This window comes from Tasmannia lanceolata, unplaced genomic scaffold (genome assembly GCF_043159265.1).
Source record: "Tasmannia lanceolata isolate RefF3 unplaced genomic scaffold, GAP_Taslan_0.1 ptg000037l, whole genome shotgun sequence".
Classification (NCBI taxonomy): domain Eukaryota; kingdom Viridiplantae; phylum Streptophyta; class Magnoliopsida; order Canellales; family Winteraceae; genus Tasmannia; species Tasmannia lanceolata.
Window position 1 is genome coordinate 6,533,266 of NW_027518714.1, and position 21,565 is coordinate 6,554,830.

Genomic DNA, 21,565 nt, shown 5'->3' on the forward strand with positions numbered 1-21,565 from the left:
ATGTCATATTATTCAAGAGATAATTAAGAAATTCAAAGTGCACCTATAAGAGTTGAGACTGGTTTCGAATTTCTGATTTTTTCCCTTTAATCCTGACTTGACCCTACCTGAGATTGGGCCCCCTTGTTTTTTTTAAACAAAAAAAAAACCGAAATAGGACCCAACTCAAGACCTATGATTTCTGAACCCGATCTAGGGGCCTGGTATTTTTGGGTCAGATGCGGGTCGTGTATTTAAGCCGACTCCAACTAGTTTGGGACAAAGGCTGAGTTGAGTTGAGTTGAGTTGAGTTGAGTTGAGTCGGGTTTATAATCGGGCGAGTCGTCCCTTGTACTGTACCCCCGATATTCTCATGGGTATTTGCTGGGTTTAGGAAACACGAGATGAATATCTGTCTTTGCGGCCCTGAAACAAGTAACCTCTCTCAAAGTCTCAACTACACGACCATTTTATGTGGTATGTCACTGAAACCGTCCTTTATCGTTTCTTCTTAGCTTTTACTTATTCTTTTCTATCTCACCTTTCTGCCAATGATCCTCTGTTTCATCTCGATTTCATTTTTTAACCAGATAAGGTTTTTGTTTAAATTAGGGTTTATTGAGACGGGCATTAAGGATTTTGATTGTAATTTTTGTGGGTTTTGATTTTGATGTTGACTTTGGGTTTTCTTCGTTTGAAAAAGGTAATTTGGGAGTGGGTTTGAGAAATTTGGGTTCCTTTTTGGAGAATGGTCTTGAATGTGTGTATCTCGTTTTTTTTTTTTTTTTTTTTTTTTTTTTTTTGTAGTTTATAATGCTACTCAGGGTTTTAATTTGTTGGTTGATTAAATGAAGCTGATGTAAATTAGGTTTTGGGCAATTGGGATGAGAATTTTTTGTTTTTGTTCCAGTGATTATAAATGGGTTTACATGTTTGGTGAATAGATCCTGATTTACTTTGCTCTAGGCTTTGGAAAGGAAGTTCATATTTTAAATTTGTGTCAGTGTTTTCTTGAAGATTGTATTGGGCTTAGGGAGAGTACTTTAAGCGCTTTGTTTTAATTTTCGCATGCATTGTTTAAAGACTGAGTTTGAAAAGAGTGATGCTTTATTTATTTATTTTTGAATGCTTAGAAAGATGCTTTATGTTTTGTTTTTATGATGATAGCAGATGACTTTTTTTTGGGTCGCATTCATGTTTGTTTGTTCTGTGAAACAACCAATTACTCCAAAACCTTAAGCCGTTGGGGATGGCGTTATTTAATCATTTATACTTTAACACTCCCCTTCACGTGTGGCCCTTCTTTTTAGGGTTGGCCTACACATGGCACATGTGGCCCCTCTTTTTTGGTTGGCATTTACATGTGGATTTTTTTTATATCAAGGAGTTTTGAACCAAGGACCTTTGCTCTGATACCATGTGAAACAACAAATTACTCCAAAAGCTTAAGTGGTTGGAGATGACATTATTTAATCATTTTATACTTTATCATGTTCTGTACAGGGCTTTGCATGAAATAGTTTCCTCTCAAAATTTTGATACCAGCCTCTTATACTCTAATGGTTTTACAGGCATTATGTTTCTGTTTTAGCTGTTCTTGCTATTTGATAGGCTGATGATTGCCATTTTTTTCAAGTGATGAGATTCTAATATGCCAATCTTCTAAATTTCTAATACACCAATTCAACGTGTTCTCGTACTGTTTACAATTCTTCTATTTGTATTCTTACCTCGTGGAGAATATGCTTATTTTTCAGCTATCATTCATGTTTTTATATTCTCCGGTTAAATGCTAAAGTTGCGGCCTAGAAAACCAAAGAGGATGGTTCGTGGCTGAAGACTTGAGTCCATAATAGGCCGAGCGTGCAAAGAGTTATTGTCGCAATGGGTAACTCATTTTAGCGTTGTCCTTAACTTCTTATATATGTTGTCTTAAGTGGTTTTGCTGTAAATTTTGAATTTTTGTGCTGCGTGGGTATATAATATTGCCATATGCTAGAGTGGTTCTGTTACACCACATCATTTTGTTAAAGTTGCTACATTCTTTGTGGATCTGTTCATCTACTCAACACGATCAGTTTTGATGGGATCATCCTAGGTTCCATATTCTATTTTGTAAGTGTTTTTAGGTGCTTTTAAGTCCATTAAGTTATATGAAGGATAACATGATATTTTTCCATCAAAATCACTTAAGTTCTTTAAGTTATGAGTGTTTTAAATATGCCCCACACATGTATTATGAAAATTATAAGTCATTAAATTATTAGAGGATATTTTAGTAAAAAAGTGAGTTTTTTGTTTAGGGTTTTAGAACTTTCTAGCTCTCTCTCTCTCTCTCTCTCTCTCTATATATATATATATATATATATATATATATATATATATATATATATATATATACATATACACACACACACACACACACACACATATATCCTTATGAGTTATGACACTTTTCTTAGATGCTATGCAATGATAGAATCAATAAAGATTTGAAGTTTTTTTTTTCTTTCTTGTGGATGTGATGCCTCTTGAGTCTTGAAGCATGAAGCTTCATATTAGGTAAGTTTTCTATCCATAAACTCATCTATTTCTTTTTCTTTATCTTCTCCTCCTCTTTTCTCCCATCACTTTTCTCACCCTTCATGGTTGGGTTTATAAGCTGCTCTCCTTTTTATCCTTTTCTTTCTCATTTTCCGTAATCTTGATCACTCTTCTTGATCTTGATCCCTCGCCATCTTGATCTTGATATCTTTTCATGATCTTGATCTCTAATTCCTTTAGCTCTATTTCTCTTGGTTATTTTGGATTCACATCAATTTGGTATTAGAGCCTAGGTTTGAATGGCCACTTGGGATAGCATGAATATGATGGGAATATCCCAACTCACGGATCATAATCAATACGCTATTAGGATTAAGGACATACCAAGATTTATGGAGTTAATGAATGGGAATGTCTTCATTGGGTAGAAGCATTGGACACATTCATGGCAATATAGTCCAAGCAATGACGAAATGATTTACATTACCATGACAACTTAAGTCGGGCATGCCTTAGAGTGGTGGCAACATTAAAGTAGAAAAGACGCATAATGGGAAACCCAACTATCATTCATTGGTGTGACGTGAGGGATCTTTTTTTTAGAAAAATTCGCACCGAAGACTTTTCAGGAATGTAAAATACTACGGGCCAGAATGATTCAAGAAGAGAGAACTAAGAAAGCCAAGGCTCATGTTATGACATTACCTACTTGTTTGAGGATTCATAAATATAGAGAATGTATTGGGCCAAGCAACTGTACAAGTGACAAGTCACGTCAACCATTTAGATCCATGCTTCTCTGCGAGGATTGATAACAAGAAAAGTGCTCGACGTTAGGCGACAGACGAGAGCTGCACTCATTATCCAATGAAAGTTCCGACAATACGTGGCTCACTCGCGTTATTCAATGATTCTAAAAGAAGCAATCATTCTTCAAAGTTGGTTCCGTCAAAAGTTATCCCTTGAACACTATTTGGTGATTAAAAAAGCAACGACCATCATCCAACATGCCTAGAAGAGGAAAGTCGTTCGATATGGTCAACTAGAGCTTCCGATCATGCCAACAAAGTCACATATCATAGTGTTTGGATCCCTACTGAATATTTACTATTTAATCGGAACCACACGAGCGAATGTCTACAAATCTAAAGATATGGACGGATCAGAGTTAGATTTTTTTCTGCCTAAGTTGTCACGGTATAAGGAGAACATTGAAGGTGGACCTTGGGACCACATTACTTCAAATCGACAACACAATCGCCCAAAATTTCTTGTGCCTTGGAAACATTCATCTGCTGGAAAGGAAAACTATTTGCAGATTGTGTGAGGATCAAAGACAATAAACTCCCACACGTCATGTCAATCAATTTTTTCAAGTGGGGAGTATGATGGGGACCATCCTAGGGCCTATATTCTAATTTTTAAGTGTATTTTAAGTGTTTTTAAGTCCATTAAGTTATAGGAGGGGTAGCATGATCTTTTCCCATCAAAATCACATAAGTTCTTTTAAGTTATGAGTATTTTAGTTAGGCTCCACACTCGTATTACAAAACTCATAATTTATTAGAGGATATTTTAGTCCCAAAAGAACCCGTACGGGTGCGGCTCTTTGGCTTAAAGTCATGCGTAGGCTCCTTATTGACGCGAGTTCAAATCCCCCCGGGCTTACCCGTTGCTCGTGGTTTACTGGTAATTGCACGCATCCGTAGGGAATAGTCTTGCCCTAAAAAATTGGCATGGGGATACCCTATGTCATAAAAAAAAAAAAAAAAAAAAGTCCAAAAGTGAGTTTTTTTGTTTAGGGTATTAGAACTATGTAGTTTTCTTTCTTCTCTTATATATACGTAGCCTCAAGGCACTTCGTTAGATGCTATGCAATGATGGAATCAGTAAAGATTTGAAGTTTTTTTCTCTCTTGTGTGAATACTATGGGAAAAGATCATGCTACCCCTCTTTTTGAAGTATGATGCTTCATATTAGGTCAGTTTTCTATCCCTAAACTCATATTTCTCTCTTTCTTTATCTTCTCCTTCTCTTTTCTCCCGTCACTTTTCTCACCTTCGTTGGTTTGGTTTATAAACCGCTCTCCTTTTTACCCCCTATCTTTCTCCTTTTTCTTTATCTTGATCACTCTTCTTGATCTTATCTCTCATCTTCATCTTGATATCTTTTCTTGATCTTGATCTCTTTTCTCGATCTTGATTCTCTACTTCCTTCCTCTCTATTTCTCTTGGCTGTTATTCACATCAATTTTCATACTCGTACTCAATTCAATTATTGTATCAAAATCAATTAACTGAGAATGAGAAGAAATTTACAGTAACAATGTGGTTGGAAAAGAAAACTTTTGACTTCTCTTTTTTTGAAAAAGGAACAGTAAGCATTGCGAATGAGAATATTATTTTATGTAAAAGATAACTAGATCAGTAAAAAGAACACAAAGCTATATCTTATGGCGGATAACTTGATTAATAAAATAAAGATTACAAAGCTATATCTTCAGGTAGAGGCTATATACCTGGTTTAGCGAAGCTATCCATCAGCTCATTACCGTTCAAGGGCCTACACTAAATCTCTTACCATATGGAAAGATGATTGAAGAGTCATACTCCACCTCCAAATGGCCATTCAAATCACTTTGGAATATGTGAGCCCAAATTTCTGCCCAATTCGAATCAGTATGCCAGTCGAACCCAAATAACATCCCCCCCCCTCGACATTCGGTCGGCCCCGTTCTATCGAGAGATCGAGAGAACAGCCATCAAAGTTCAATTTGATGTGGTTAGGGGAGAGGCGGTCCATTTCTTTTTGGGTATACTATACTCTGCTATATTTTGCCTCCCAAATATATTCTATCGGCGAATGTTGCGCTAAATTTTTTTTTGGAGAAGGCCCAACAAATCGGAGATGATTTGGTATTCCATATCACTCGAGAGGTTGGGGAAGTCCTATGTTACATGAGTTCTTTTGAATCAGTGAAGTACCCGTGTCGGACAAGTGTCAGATTCCAATAATTTAGGATTCAGTGTGCGTGCGCCACTTCTAAATCTCTGTAATCTATTTTTTCCTAAATACTACAAAAGTTTACAGTAATCACATATTTTTGAGTTTTATCTATTGGAATAGTATTTTTTATATGACAATAAAATATTATATTTATTTAACTTACCAAAATGTCCAATATATAACCATTTTATCATGTAAAATAAGTAAAATTAGCAAAATCTACAGATGTTTTTATTTTGAGGTTATTGTTGTTTTGTGGCTTGTTTGCCATGGCAATTGGGAAATGGTTTTGTAACCGTATTACATGGGTGGTGGCTTGTAGTTGAAAAGACATGTGGTATGGAAACAAAAAAAAATGCACGGTTATTCTCTTGAAAAATGAAAACAGTGAGAAGGATAAAGTGTGCTGACTTTATCTTTTGGTGAATAGAGAAGAACAAAAGCTGTTTTTTTCTCTTGTGTGAAGGCAAGAAGGCAAGAAGGCGGGTTATTCTTGGTTATTCTCTCTTGTAGTTTTCTTTTGTAACATAAAGTAGGGTTTCTTTCTTATAAGAAGAAAGGGGTTTGAGAGAGAAGGTATCAGTGGAAGAGCAAAAGATGGGTTACGGGTTGATGGGTATTTTTTAATCCTTTTGTAATCTTGTTATCTTTTCTGTAATAGTGGAAGAAGTGATCTCACTCGTGGAGTAGGCCATTGTGCCGAACCATGTAAATCCTGTGTGCTCTTTATGTATTGCTTCTCTTGTGCTCCTTGTGGTTGCTTTCATATTACTGATTGATGCGGCTGAGTACTCGATTGGCGCGGTCATAATTCGGGAGTCAAAGGAGTTTTTATTGACTCTGAAGGGCAAAACGTGGAACCCGGATGCGGTGCAACACTGTACATAGCCAAGGTAAAAGGGAGTCGACATGGACGCGGGGGAATTCGTAAACTATGATGTAGACACTTAAAAAAATTCACAAATGGGACTTGGTTGTGTTGCTGAAATGAAACCCTAAATACGTCGACTGCACCCCTCCTTTTATAGAGACGCTTTGCGGCAGTTCAAAGCACGTTCCATTGTATCAACGGGTGATATCACGTCGTTTCACATTCATGGCCTAGATCCCGCCTCATTAACCACCTTCGAGGGTATTATTCATGTCGCCCCCGACATTTCACCTCCCCAAACTGGGCGCAGAAACACCCATTGACCAAACTCCTTGGTCAGAGAAGAGGAAGACACATCAGCCACGACCCCTTGAATTCTGACTCCACCTCTTGCAATCAAAGGGCACAGTGTTGTGCCACGTGGACACTGAACGAATCCTACTTCTCCTACCCATACCGACTCGAAGAAGTCGCAGGCTTATATGTTGGGTTCAAAATTCGATCACGCCATGTGGCGCAAGATCCGGCCAGCGAAGCATACAGCGCAACTCTAGATCTGTAGAGAGGACGAAGGTTCCCTGATCATGACATGTGGCACCAATGCCCCTGTTGAGTCACTCAGTCGCCTTCATGATCAAGCCCAACTCCGACTGACCTGCACTCCTCCCAGGGACGAAGCCAGGAATTTGCTCCACGGGGGATAAAGAATGGTGTTATAGCATGTTGGGGCCCACCATTTTAGACTTCAAATTTTTATAGGTGCGCCCACCATCTCCTCCTATCCCATGCATAAGTTGGATCCCACAATTTAAACCTCATATTTTGATATAATAGGGCCCAATGTACACCTCATGTTATGATGGATAGAGCATACTAATTTACACGCATGCATAGCATAGCCCAAGAAAAAAAAAAGATCCCTTTCTGATATGAAAATCCAAATAATTCTCCAAATTTTATATGTTGCCCGCAAATGTAGTCCAATATTTTTCAAAAAGTACTATGAGTCCACTTCATAGGATGATCCAAACCATTCATTTGTTGGGCCACAACATAAATGGGCTGCAGCGCATAAATAATGTCCATAAGATTATCTTAACGAGCAATCACATTGTAGGTCGGAGGGTTAGTATCATCCTATGGAGAAGATTCAAGGAGTGCAGCCTATTACATTGTGGCCTAACAAATAAACTATTTGAATCATCCTATGAAGTGGGCCACAGTGCCACACAATAGTTTTTGAAAAACATTGGACTTCACTTGCAAACAACATATAAAATTTCATTAATTACCTATCTCAGTTATGAGTTTTGTGTTGGGGGTCCACCATTTAACAAAAAGGACTATACAACCCACTTCATGGAATGATCCAAAACCGTTCATTTGTTGCGCCCAACCATAGATAGGTTGTGCCCCAAAACTCATTTCCATATGATGATCCTAACCCTTTGATCTGGTTAGGTTGTCCCTTTTAGATCGGAGGGTTAGGATCATCCTATGAAAATGATTTATGGGGCACAAACTATTTACATTGTGGCCAAACAAATGAAGGATTTCGATCATCCCATGAAATTGCGTACAGTCCTTTTTGAAAAACACATACAGTCACACACAATATAAAATCTCAATTATTTCCGCTTTTGGCCCTCAAATTTCTAAGATATTTTGTTGTTACTAGAGAGAGAGAGAGTTAAGAAAAAAAATGCTATAATTTAGGTGCTTACGGAAAAAAACGCTTAATAAAACTCACTTCACGGATAAAAATCCTGGGATTTACCAAAAAACACTAAAACAACCTATAACTTGAGGAAATTTCCCCAATTTTCAGGGGGGCAATTCCCCCCTGGCTCCGTCCCTGACTCCTCCCTTCCGAGTGGCATAGTGTCTTCCACAATAAAGCTCCTCGACAGCGCACCGTCATCATGAACTGACATCGCCAGGATCTGCCCCCAAATCTCTGCATCGCCTTTTTAGCCAGCCCCAATCACCAGGTGCGCCACCGTCCTTTTACATTCTAGTTCTCCTTTCCTCCTAGTGCCTTGAGCTGAGTGTCGAAGGGTCCCTTGGAGTTCCGACTACGGGTGGTCCTTAAGTCTTAACCCTTGTCTGTGGGTGCGGGAAATAGGTCGGCGTACACCCCTCGGAAGAAGGATCGCCGATCCGGACCATTCACACTTAGGTATGGATTTGACTAGCATCAGTGGTGATTGAGAGTCCTTTCTACCCTTATTACAAAAGGCAAGTTCGGTTACCTAATTGGTGCCACGTGTCCAGCTCTTATTGGACGTGTGAAAAAGGTGCTCCGTTTACGAAGTGTTTCCCATATACATATTTGTGATTTCCTGCATTTAATTCCCAACACGCATGAGATTTTCTAAATCTACCGTGTATCTAAATTTTCCATTTTAGTGGCAAGAACAGTAAAAATGTTTTAAATGTCAATATTTAAAAAGATTATGAAAAAATCGAATTCGTCAAAGATAACTTTCTACAAGCCTACAAAAGCCAATTCATGTGTTATTATCTCCCCTCATCCAAAGATGAAGTCATTTGTTCCTATGTTGCTGTTGGGCCTTTTGCTCTCGTTTTCATTCGGTAAAATATCATTTTTTATTTATTTTTACCTGCAAAATTCTATTTATTTATATAAAATTCTCACTCAACCAGATGGGAATCTCCAGGAATGGTATAAAGATTTGAGATGAAATGCCTATCGAGCGATTTCATCAAATCTGAAGCTTGGAAAATGACGGCCTCGCCTTTTAATTTGATTGATAGTAGACTCTCACTATATTTAACTCTTGTTATTGCTGGCTGATAAAGGTTTCAGAATATAGAGAGGAGTTCTATTATCAAAATAAGGTTGTCGGATCTATTTTTTTTATTGAATCTCATTGTTGATGAACTTCCAACAACACAGGTGAAATTAGACCTCGCGTTGATGAGTGTCAACCCTAAACAACACACCTTTAAATCTCTCAACCCAATTCCAATCTGTCTGATCCAATTTCTCAAATCAGCTCGGATTGGTTCGGGTTGGCCAGGAACAAAAAGAGAAAAACATACCAAAAATGGATATCGGGTTCAAGTCAGGCAGTTTCAAGTCGCAATAAAATCAACATAAAATTAAGGGAACATGGTTAGATTTGGTTTGGGAAGGCCAATCGAACCCAAATCAAAATCAGCTTAAACTGGTCTGGTTCAGGTTGTGCCCGACCCAAGTGGCACTTCAAGATAAATGGTCTGTGCATTTGAAATGATGAAAATGTCCCTGGATGGGTCACTAACAACGACCTTTTTTCCCCTCATGGACAGGTGCCAGATCGGCTAATGAAATCTGTTTTTCAAAACCCGATTTAGAAAATTGTGCAACCGAATGCCTTGATGAATGTAAAGGGATATACGGTTCAGCTTTCATTGGCTACAGGTGTTTTATGCCGAAGATCCCCAGAGGTTGCGAATGCCTCTACCTATGCTGATATGGCTTTACTGTCCCCCTCAGCCGTTTCCTCCTCTATTTTGACTTGGAACTATTCTGTGTTCTTTATCAACGATAGGCATCAATCACTATTGTGGAGGGGACCTTTTTCTTATTTGAAATAAAGTGCTGACGTGGTTGAATTTTTCTCTTTGTTCTTTGGATATACTATACCCCATTCTTTGTCTTCTTGCGCAAGTGTCACCAGAAAGGCTGTCGTCATTGTTTTCCAAATGAGATTCCTGTTTTGCTAGCAACCCTATATCTTTGGAAAACAATTCTAAAATGGGCTCTGTCTAGAAAATAAAGATCGTGGTGAAATTGACCGGTGATTAGCTTTTGGGACTTATAGTATGGAACACCATGGATAATTTAATTTCTATGGATGATTTAAATTTCCAGCGTAGAATTTTTCTAAAAATCCTTTGCTGATTTTGATAATTCTTGTTGTATTTATGCTGATTTGGGAATGTATGTTGCTGTTATAATTGAATTGGAACCTTTTATTTGCTCCTAAATTCCCAGTAGTCAACCTCCGAACCCTAGGTTTGCACCAAGTTTGAACCACGTGAATATCTTGCCCCAAATAAATTTTGTTTTCTTGCAATGAGTGAATATAATATGAATGAATGACTTTGGAGTGAGCAGGCTAAATTTGGACTTGACTTTGCCTTACATTCCGAATTTATAAACTTCTTCATAGTTATTGCTCCACTAGTTTGATTGGTTCTATAGAGTCGTCTTAGAGGTGATATTCCAATGTTCAAATAAGGTGATCAAAAAAATGAGCTGAAATTTGGAAAAGGAATACATGTTCTCGGTGGTGTGCTCTTGCCCATGAAGTGATAGCCAAAATGAAATCTTGAAGGTTAAGTTTTATTGATATCGAACGAATATGACATGTTAGTAGAGTTAGACATCAGTCATTATGAGCTAGTGGATCTTGGGGAAAATCAGATATCTTGGATATTATATTCTTGTGCTAGTGCGGTTTCTTTTTGGTTCTCATTTTTCACTTTCGTCCCTTCAAAAGATCAAGTCATTCGGTCCCCCATTTTTAACCCAACATCTTTGTGATATCATGCCACTTCACTCTTCCACTTTCACCCAAAAAAATATTGGTGATGAATTTTGTTAGCAAAGAAATTTTGAAATCTGATTTCTTTCATGGTTCATACCTTATTAGTTGCTTATTGTATCTAGCTACTCACGTCCATTGTTAAAACAGTTGTTCCAGAGGGGGCCCATAAGAGGGAAACTCATACCTTTGTAATTTACTGGATTAGACAAGTGACCAAACCAGTGGCCGAGGACAAACCTCGGCTGTGAGCAATCACACGATTGGTTTGGTGAATCACGTCAAAATTGGCCGAACTTGTTGAACCTTGACTGGTTCTGGCACGTCTGCTAGCACCCTGTCGGCCAAAGTGGTTGGAAGACACATCCACGTGCCAACAAGGCAACAACCAGTAATATTCTTTGAATTAGAATTTGAATTCAACGGGTACAATGGATGGTAGACAAATGCGAACGAGTCAACAACCCAACCTCGAACCATAAGCTTTTAACTAAACAGTCTTAAGAGAAATGGCAGCCCAATTGTCATCCTTGCGCGTTTTCTTTCCTTGACCTTAGATGAAGCTGTTCTCATTCAAATATATTGTCCATATACAAGTCAAAAAATTGGGTATCGGTCCAGTATGGTCAGCCTTAGCAGTTGACCTACAGAAAAATTGCTTCTCTGAATCCCACAGGGTGCATTGGCTATGCTTTGACAAATTGGAGCATTGATCTCATGAAGATTAGCAAATCCATGACGAATCTTATACAATTTTTTTTTTTGAAAGAGCTATGAAAATTGCATTAAATCAAAGAGAGTACATAGGGACAAGACATCCCCAGTGACAACAATGACAATGCAAGAGGCCCATCCCACAAAGAAACAGGGTCGAAAAGAAAAAGAATATGAATTTACAAAACAAGAGTGTCAACAACCAAAGAAGCGTGATCCACCCCACCCTTGGCAAGAACATCAGCGAGATCATTACCTGATCTCCGCGTATGCATAAGCACAGGTCGAAGTGAAGCGACCAAGTCTCTAATCTCATTGATCTTGAAGGCAAGGCGCCACGGGCCACAAGCCTTATTGATAGCCCAGGCAATGGCATTGGAAGAGTCACCTTCAGCAATAAGTGGCTCGAGCACATGCTTTGCATACCACTGTAAACCGAAAAGAAGAGCCGATATCTCCGCTTCATTTGCATCACAAACACCCAATGGCCCCGAGAAGGTCATGCAGATATTACCATTATGGTCTTAGAAGGCACCACCAATACCGGCCCTTCCTGGATTGCCCCGTGAGCTGCCATCAAAATTGAATTTGAACCATCCCTCCGGTGGAGGTTTCCACGGTGGGGATATCAACCGCTCAGATTTCCGCTCCGAGATCACCACCGCCCGGTTTCTAAGCATTTCACCAGTCGAATAATGAACACCTCCTCTAATTTTTGCCCACTTGATAATAGGTAACTTTAGCTCAAAGATAATGCTGAAGCAACTCTGCTCCTTTCGACTAAAAATGCGATTGTTGCGCTCCGCCCATAAGTGCCAAACAATTGCGTACGGAATTGAAAGCCACATAGTGTCACCAAGGCGGCCAGCCAAGACACCCCACCGGTTATCAATGACACTACGAATGTCCCCCTGTAATACCCATGAAAAACCGAAGAACTTGAATACGCCCATCCATACCTGGAAAGAGAGGGGGCAGAGAAGGAATAGGTGATCAAGATTTTCTTCCGCATTCTTGCAAAGGGCGCAACGGTTTGCTAAGTGGAATCCCCCGACCTTTAACTTTTCGCACGTATTTACGCCATTGAGTAATAGAGTCCATAGAAAGGCTGTAATGCGAGGCGGTGCAACATTTTTCCAGATCTTGGCCAAGAGGGACAGATTACCGCAATCGTCGTTTAACTTCTTGAAAAAAAATTTCAACTACAACACCCCTTTGGAATCAGGTACCCAAATCCACCAATCGTCTTCCATAGATGATAGATAGGTGATAGAGAGTTTCCGAAGGAGAGAGCCAAAATTTTCAATCTCTGATTCTTTTAAGTTTCGCCTCAGTCTGATGTCCCATACATGATTGGCATGACTAGGGTTTCGGATAAGATTTTGTGCGATGGTAGAACCCGGGTCAGAAGCAAGTCTAAATAAATCCGGGTACCCTCAGCCAGAGTACCGTTGCCCACCCAAATATCAAACCAGAAACGGACCGAGTTGCCTATTCCAGGCTTAAATCGCACAAAGGGAAGGAAAGCATCCCTTGCAGATGAAACAAACTTCCAAATACCAGACCCCTTATGATTTGTGACTCCGTTACAGATCCAATCGCCCCATCCTCTGCCATATTTTTCACACACTAGATTTTGTCACAACGCGTCCCTTTCCGTACTGAAACGCCAAAACCACTTTCCCAAAAGAGCTTTGTTCTGGAGTCAGGTTTTGCCAATTCCCAAACCCTCATTTCTTTTAGATTGGCAAACCCTTTTCCATCCTAAAAGGTGTTTGAGCCTCTTCCCATTGTCTTTGCCTTCCCAAAGAAAATCCCTTTTTATTTTTTCTATACGTGAAGCAATGGCCGCAGGGATCTTAAACGGCGACATAAAATATACCAGCATATTCGTGAGTGCAGCTTTAATTAAAGTGATGCGTCTCCCGAAGGATAGGTAGTTCCTTTTCCACGATGCTAGCTTTCTTTCAATCCGCTCAATAACCGGATCCTATTGCGAGGCTTTGGGGATACCGTATCCCAATGGCAGTCCAAGATCTTTTATTGGGAGCATAGTGACTTGACACCCAAGGATACCGGCGTATCCAACCGTGGGAGATGAGTCCACATTAATACCAACAACCGCACTTTTTGACAGATTGATTTTGAGACCAGAAATAATCTCGAACTAACGAAAAATGCGTTTCGCTTTGACCAATTTTATGGATGTCTTTGAAAATAGGATTCTGTTCTAATGGTTGAAAATGATAAAAGTACCCTTATCTTAGGGGTTTATTTTTTTAAAATAATACCACCATCTACTTCTGTCTCTGTAGCCATCTTCGGCGGAACAACACTGACCCTGAACCGGAGGAGAGTAAGTCGGCAAAAGATTGCTGTTGACTATTGGAAAATCAATTATTGTCTGATCCAATCACCTTTCCATACATCTACTTGTGACAAAGCCCGTCTAAATTATTGTTTGAAAGTTTTTCCTCTTTATTATCCGACAAAGAGAAAATTTGAGCAATATTGTATGTTTGTAATTTCCCTTCACTGTAGAATACTACGTTATTTTGTCCTCGCATGTCTGAATTATTTGGACGGATCAATCCATTGCTCTACGACACATTTTTTGGAGATCATTTATCTCTTGAATTTGCTTTGGAAGTAGCTTTTATTGATTTCTTAATCTACACTTCTTTTGGATCCCATGTATGTGGGGCGATCTTTGCTCCCTTTGTAATCCTGATTTTTCTGTTGTTTTAATAAATTTTCCTCATTGGGAGTAGTAATTTCTGTTGGGCCTGATTAATTTTGTTAGATGAGTGAATCCCCTCGGAGTCCAAGTGTCCAACACTCCACCCTACTTTCACAGTCTTTCTTTTTTCCTGTTTACCATGTTAATCCGGTGGTTTTATGGTTAGTACATGCTTGCTCAATGTTATACGACCTAAGAAGCACGGGTACTCTCTGGAGGCCAGACACCCATATTGGGTGCATGTGCTCTTGGGTACTCTTTGGGTGCGTATCGGGTACGCACGCAAACAACAAACAAAACGAAAATCCAATTGGGGCTTTGGGTACGTGTCGGGTGCGCATCCGGTTCGAATTAAATCCAAAATTACAGATTTACAATAAAGGGCTGTCCCAATTAACAAAAAGGGGGGGGGGGTGAATATATCAAAATATCTATAATATATATATATCCCGTAATTAATAACCTAACTTAGAAGTAATATTAGATTTTGGTGATGTTATTGTTATTTGATTGTTCTCCAATTAAATTGTTTGAATTCTTTAACAAAATATTTCATTTTTTAATTTTTATAAATATATAATAAAATATAAAAATATATTATATTCAGTATACCCGTATCCTTTTTTTTTTTTTTAAATCACGTATCCACGTATCCGTGCTTCATTGTATACGAATGTTTGGATTAATTCTTAGGACTTGAATTGTGGTTTGCAAGTGTAACTGGCAAGGCATAAGAAGTAGACAATCTGAAAGGAAAATAAGAATAGTCAAGGTCTCTCCAAACCCAAACTAAGGAGATAAACAGTGGATGACCCTGCACCCCAAAGAAGGAATTACCTCAATTTCAATATCACAAGACTGTCTTCCAATATAGTATGTACTCTAGTGGAAAATTTTCAAAACTACCCTTATATAAACCTTTTGTGCTTATTAAAACAACCTTTCCCAATTTTTTAGACCCCAAAGTTGGAAATTTTTTATTTTCCCATATGAAAATTTATGAACTAAAATTGCTTAAAAAACTAGAGAAGAAAGCCTCAAAGGAAAACTATTCAAGGCTTCTCCAAACCCAAACTGAGGAGATAAATAGAGGACGACCCTACACCCAAAAAAGAAGGAATTACCTCAATTTCAATTCACAAGACTGTCTTCCAATATAGGGATGCAACCTAGAGGAAAATTTTCAAAACTTCTTGCAGACCTTTGTTTGCTTATCAAAAGATTCAAAACAACCCTTCCCAATTTTTAAGTTCTCAACGTTGGAAATTTTTTTGAACGAAACATAATCTGAAAATTTCAGAACACTGCCCTAAACACTGAAGATATTTGTGTAAATTAGAGATTCTCAATATAACAAAGGAACAAATCTTTGCCTGAATTAAAAATTCTCAAGATAAAAAATAAGATCTATTCCTAAATCAAAGATTCTCAATATAATAAGGATCTTTTCCTAAATTAGATGTTTTCAAAATTGGAATCAAAGGCCTTTGCATAAGTTGGAAATTTCTAAGATAAATTATTGCTAGCCAACGGGGACCAAAACTTTTACAAAGAGACGATGGGCCTTGTGTGCCAGGTTCACGACTAGACCCTATTTCGTAATTGCTGGGACCTTCTCCTGTTGTGCTTGGCAAATACAGTGGGCCTTGGATAAGCTTTTCAAGCCTGGCCTGTAGCAGAAACGTTGGCTGGATCCTAAGCTGTGCTCCATGCCTAAATTAGCTATTGTTTGTGCGACATACATGGTCTTTTATTGTGTACAGTTTGCGCATTGAGCTCGACAGAGCCAACCCGTTTAATGGAGGAAAAGTGATCTTGAACAGCCCCTCTCAGTCTTACCTCTCTCTTCTTTGTACATTTGGTATACCTTGCCTTGCAACCTTTTGGTCATTCATTATTTTTGTGGTTTAACTGGAGGAATCTTTGAGGCAGGGAAAAATTTGTTTGCTAGTTTATGTTCTGTGATAAGACATCAAGGCCCTGTTTGGTTGCTGGGATTTTATTGGAAGAAGTAGTCAAAGGGGGAGGTGACAAGCATGGAAGTTGTGTAGACTTGTCTAGGGGAGAAGCGTGGTAGTCAAAAGGAAAAAAGCGGTAAGGCGTTTGGTTGCTAGAAGAGATGTGGAAATACTTGGGTGTCATTATCAAAATGGGTGGTGGAAGAGAGAGAATGGGAAGAGAGAGAAAGAAAGGAAAAAAGGCAATGATTATATAAGACAAACAAATTCCACTCCTTCTCACAAAAAAACTCCAAAAAGGAGGTTTGCCATTAGAATTTTAGTAGAGGGGACAACTCCCGCCACATCAACGCCACCTAGGAAAAAGTGCAATGATGATGTCTCCTCAATGTCTTGAAGTCAAATAGAATTTGAGCTCAAATTTGACAACCAAACAACATTTGGCATTCCATATCCCATAAAATGCCTAGCCGTCTTCCACCTTTTTTGCAACCAAACAGGGCGCAAGGATATTGGGGGAGTTTTCTAGTGCAGTCTTTACAGGTAAGCCGTTGGATGTCAAAGGTCTGATGGTATGTAGTAGATGTTGCCTAGAGAATGTGGGGTTTCTATTAAAGTGGTTTTTTTTGCTATTCTGGTTCCAAATTGGGTTCTAGTCTGTAAGGATGCAAAGTTCCTATTTTTTTTTAATGGCAATGATTTCTCAACTCAACTCAACTCAACAAAGCCTTTGTCCCAAGCTAGTTGGGGTCGGCTAAATGAATCCTTCAGAAAAATTTCATGAAAAAGGTGACAGGAATCTACCCGGCTCTAATCATGGCTCTAGTTGGGTTCTTCTACGTGGATCATTTTCTTCCATTCTATCATATCCAAGGTCATGTTCTTATGTTCTTAGCTATCAAGTCTTTCCTCATTGTTTCTACCAAAGTTGTTTTCGGTCTGCCCCTACCTGTTTTTACTCCATCAATTTGGCACGAGTCGCCTCTTCTCACCGGAGCATCCAAAGGGACAAAACAAAGAAAATGGTCTGCGCCTACCTCTTTTTACTCCTTTAATGTCAATGATTTATTGATAAAAAAGGGACAAAGCTCGAAGATCAAGATGGTTGAGAGCCAGCTAAACAAAACAAAGAGAAAAAAGGCATATACAATAGCAAATCAAGGGAGGAGATAATCAAATATCTCCAAAGCAAGTTTATCTACTCCAGATCAAGCAAGACAATCCACCTCACTTTGTGCGGACCTCCAGATATGTTGGAAAATAGTCAAATGCCCAGCCACCCACTCAAGAATCTCTTCAATCCCACCCATCTCCCAGCACCAGAGCCTGCTATGTTGATCATGTGCTATATCCCAGCAACAGGTAGTGATTACTTTATATTTGATGGGACAATAAATGATAGTTTTACAAAATGTGAGAATGAGGATTCATCTTTTCAAGTTTCTTGTGTCTGTGCAATTCCCATCTTTGATCCACATTGTTTACAAATTGCCTTCCGACTAGTATGTCAAAATGTAGGGACTGTTTGCATCTCAGATCATGACAAAACACCATTTCAAACCATCCATGTTGAAACATGCTAATTACTTGAAGGCATAGCATCGTGTCACCAATGGCAATCATTTGTCACCAAAATTTGCCAATTTACCTGCCAAAACATTTGCAATCCTACAAAGGGAGGAAAGTGTCTGCCATCTCCTGGTCTATCTGTCAAAAAAAATTAAAAAAATAAAAATCTGCTTTCTCCTGGTCTCAGTGAAAGAACCACAGCGGTAGAGAAAGACTAGCCCTTAAACATCAAGACCTGTTTTCAGGACCTCATCAAGAATCTTCACATTGCTAAGACACCTAACTCTCAATCCCATTGTGTGACACAGCAGGCCTGGAACTTCAGCATTGTCAGCCTTTCTAAAACCGTTACTCTGTACTTTTGTCAGCGTCGATATATTATCTGTTTCTTATATTATTCTGTTTGTTTTAGATTTCTTTCATAGTCATCATTAAAAAAAATAAGGATTTCTTTCATAGCTTCCATGATGTTTAAAATTAAGTGGTGTTTGTGTTACCTGCTCAATTTGTGTTTAGTTTGCAGGCACAACCGTACAAGAGGTAACAGGAAGCTAAAGTTACTTTGATCTGAACATGGATTTCTCCAAGCAAACGTTCCCTGATGTCGAGGTATGACTAAAGCCATCAGTCCATCACCTATGCTTTTAGGGCTCACTTATATTCGAACCAGGGACCTCTCTCTGTCTGCTTTGAATTTTGCACATACGATCTGGCCCTACTCCCCTCCTCCCTCCCTCCCTATCCTGTGAGGTGCCGATTCCTGTCTTATATACTGTTAAAATCTAGGAAACTGCAATCCTCTGAGGAACCCCACCTGAGCATGCAAGTTATTATATAATTGATTAGTGAGCAACACATTCTTCTCCGATGAAGTGGCTGCTCACAAAAAATCTCAAGAACTCTTATCTTACAAAGACTCATGTATTCAATGATTAATTAACAATCTTCAAACATTTATGTTTTTGGAATGGCTTTTTTCTTTTATTGCTGATCTTTTTTTATATGTACCCTAGAAAATAGAGACTAACTTATCTGTCATGTTTTATTGCTCTACATGTAAACTTACTATATGATTTCACCGATGATACAGAAGGATGATTGGAGTTGAAACATGGGGAAGAGGAAATTGAGGGCAAAGCCACCTTCTAAGAAGCAGATGGACGAGCTTGGTACCGTCTTCTGTTGCCCCTTCTGCAACCACAAAAGCTGTGCTGTGTGGCTAAGATAAGCATTGCTCATTTCCTTTGCTTCACTCTATTCATTTCAGTTATTTTTATTATGCCTTCATGATGCACAAGGGTGTTCATAATTATACTTAAAATAGTTGACACCGTATTACAGTAGACAAGAACTGTTTCTCCTTTCAGTAATATGAATAATTTGATTGTGAGACATCATGCAGGATTTTCGAATAGAGTTTAAGAACAACCATCCTTGGTATGTTTATCTGAAATTTAATAGGTTGTTGCTGAGTAATTCCAGCTAAGAAAAATTACCCATAATTTCTTAAAGCAATAGAGATGCGATTACAGAATTGTTTTCAAAGTCTCTTCGTTTCCATAAAATGTTTCCATTAAATTTCAAACTGCTTCCGGTTGAGACAATCTTGGTTGAAAAAGGACAATCAAACCCAATAAGAGTCTGATTCCTTCCCATTGGCTGTGTTCTAACCTCTTAGATTCGAAGTTCCCAACCATATTGTACACCAACACAAGCCGAAGAAACACCACCGACGATTATGAAATGTTTATGGTGTTTTAACTCGGATTTTTTAATAACACCCTATGAATTTTCCTGCCAATAATGACCTGTCTATGTCCTTCAAAACTTTTGTAATCTTGGCATAATCATGATTTGATCTCTTCCTTTGCAAACGGGTCAACAACCTCGAATGAACCCATCTACTGTCTATTTAATTCAAATTATATTCATTACATGTAAAATTCTCTGAATTAGAAGTTGAATTCAACAGGTACAGCGAACGGTACGAATGCAAACAGGTCAACAACCTCGAACCATAAGCTTCCAAATAAACAGTCTTAAAGAGCAGCCCAATTGTCTTGCACGTTTTCTTCCCTTGGCCTTAGATGAAGCTGTTCTTAGTCAAATATATGGACCATGTACAATTCTAAAATGTTCCAAAGGGCCATGGTGAACTATTTATATTCTAGGACCCTTGCTCAACCCTAGGTAGCATTCCCTCAACCCGACCTACCCTGAGCCTTGGGTCGAGGAGGGTCAACCCTAACCCAACCCATCTGACTCCTTTTTTTTTTTTCCAAATCAGGTTGGGTTGAGTTGGTTGGTTTGTTGGCAACCCCGGGACAAAAAAACACCCCAAAATTTTGAATATTGTGACGAAATTGGAGGACATCCAGTTTACCCATGAAAAAAAATTGGAGGACAGGGTAGGGTTCTGGTTAGGTTGACAAGGTGCTCAACCCTAACCCAACCTGAAATCAAATTTGGTTGGCCTTTTCAAACCCGAATACAAACAAACCCGAGTAAATGCCAACCCAACCCAAGCCAAAATCGGGTTGAAAACCTGTCGGCTGACCCAAGTTGCACCCCTGATATATCCATTCTTAGTTTGGTCTTTGAGTCGTATAGTCACTGATAGTTATTCCTGTATTAATTTTTCTATATTTCTAGAAGTAGAGGATCATTTGATGCATTTCACTTTGTCAAAAAAAAAAAAAAACAGGAATTAAGTATGGGGCAGTAGTATGGTCAGCCTTGGCAGTTGACCTGCCCACCCAAATACTGATTCTCTGAATCCCAGAGAGAGTGTTATTGGCTGTGCTTTGACAAATTGGAATTGTGAGCTTATGAAGATTAGAAATCCATGTTGAATCTTATTTTAATTTATGGTGACGTATTTGAAATATGACTGCTCTTAAAGGTATTTGAAAATAATAAAAATATCCCTATCTCACTTATTAATTTGTAAAATAATACTATGGTTTTAAATTTCGACCGACACCGAAACCACCAATAACCGAAACGGTCATTTATTTTGACCCAAAAAATCTTTTTTTAAAATTAATTTAATATTTAACCGAAATTTCGACCGAAATAATATTGAATAAAATATGGGTTTCGATTTTTGTACCAGATTTCGACCGAAATTTCAAGGTCCAAACCGGTACCGAAACCGAAATTTTAAACCTTGAATAATACCACCCTGCTTCGGCGCTGGAGGAGTTTAATTTGGCAAAAGATGACTCTAGACTAGGAAGATATTTTATTGTCCGATCCAATCACCTCTTTGTAATCTTGTTTAATCTGATGTTTTAATAAGGTTTTGTTTACTGGTTCAAAAACAAAAGCTAAAAAAAAAAAAATGATCTGCATCGTCCTTGCACCAACTAATGGTGTATAAACTACTCACAATGTGAATACTACTATTGTGATGAAATGATAGTCAGAGATATCTGCCTTGCGTATACACCAATAATTGGTGTCTGTACTCTATATTGCCCATACAAGTTGAGCATTTCAACTGGCCCATAACGTACGACAAAGGTCATCAGGACTGAGGAAAAAGAAAGCCGGCACTATTTTCAAATTTTAGAAAATTTCAGAGGAAAAGTGACACTTAGGAGATGTATTGAAATCTGAGAGATAT

General features: G+C 38.6%; 1 long non-coding RNA gene across 2 annotated transcripts; it reads left to right on the forward strand.

The window, feature by feature from the left end:
• Positions 1-265: 265 nt before the first annotated feature.
• On the forward strand, positions 266-20,824 carry LOC143862369 (uncharacterized). 2 transcript variants are annotated; one of them, XR_013240272.1, is made up of 4 exons: positions 266-456; positions 1,737-1,867; positions 18,461-18,546; positions 19,028-20,824. It is a non-coding gene; the product is annotated as an uncharacterized LOC143862369 (long non-coding RNA). The 2 variants fall into 2 exon arrangements; XR_013240271.1 differs by having other exon boundaries at positions 267-456; positions 18,454-18,546.
• Positions 20,825-21,565: the final 741 nt, after the last annotated feature.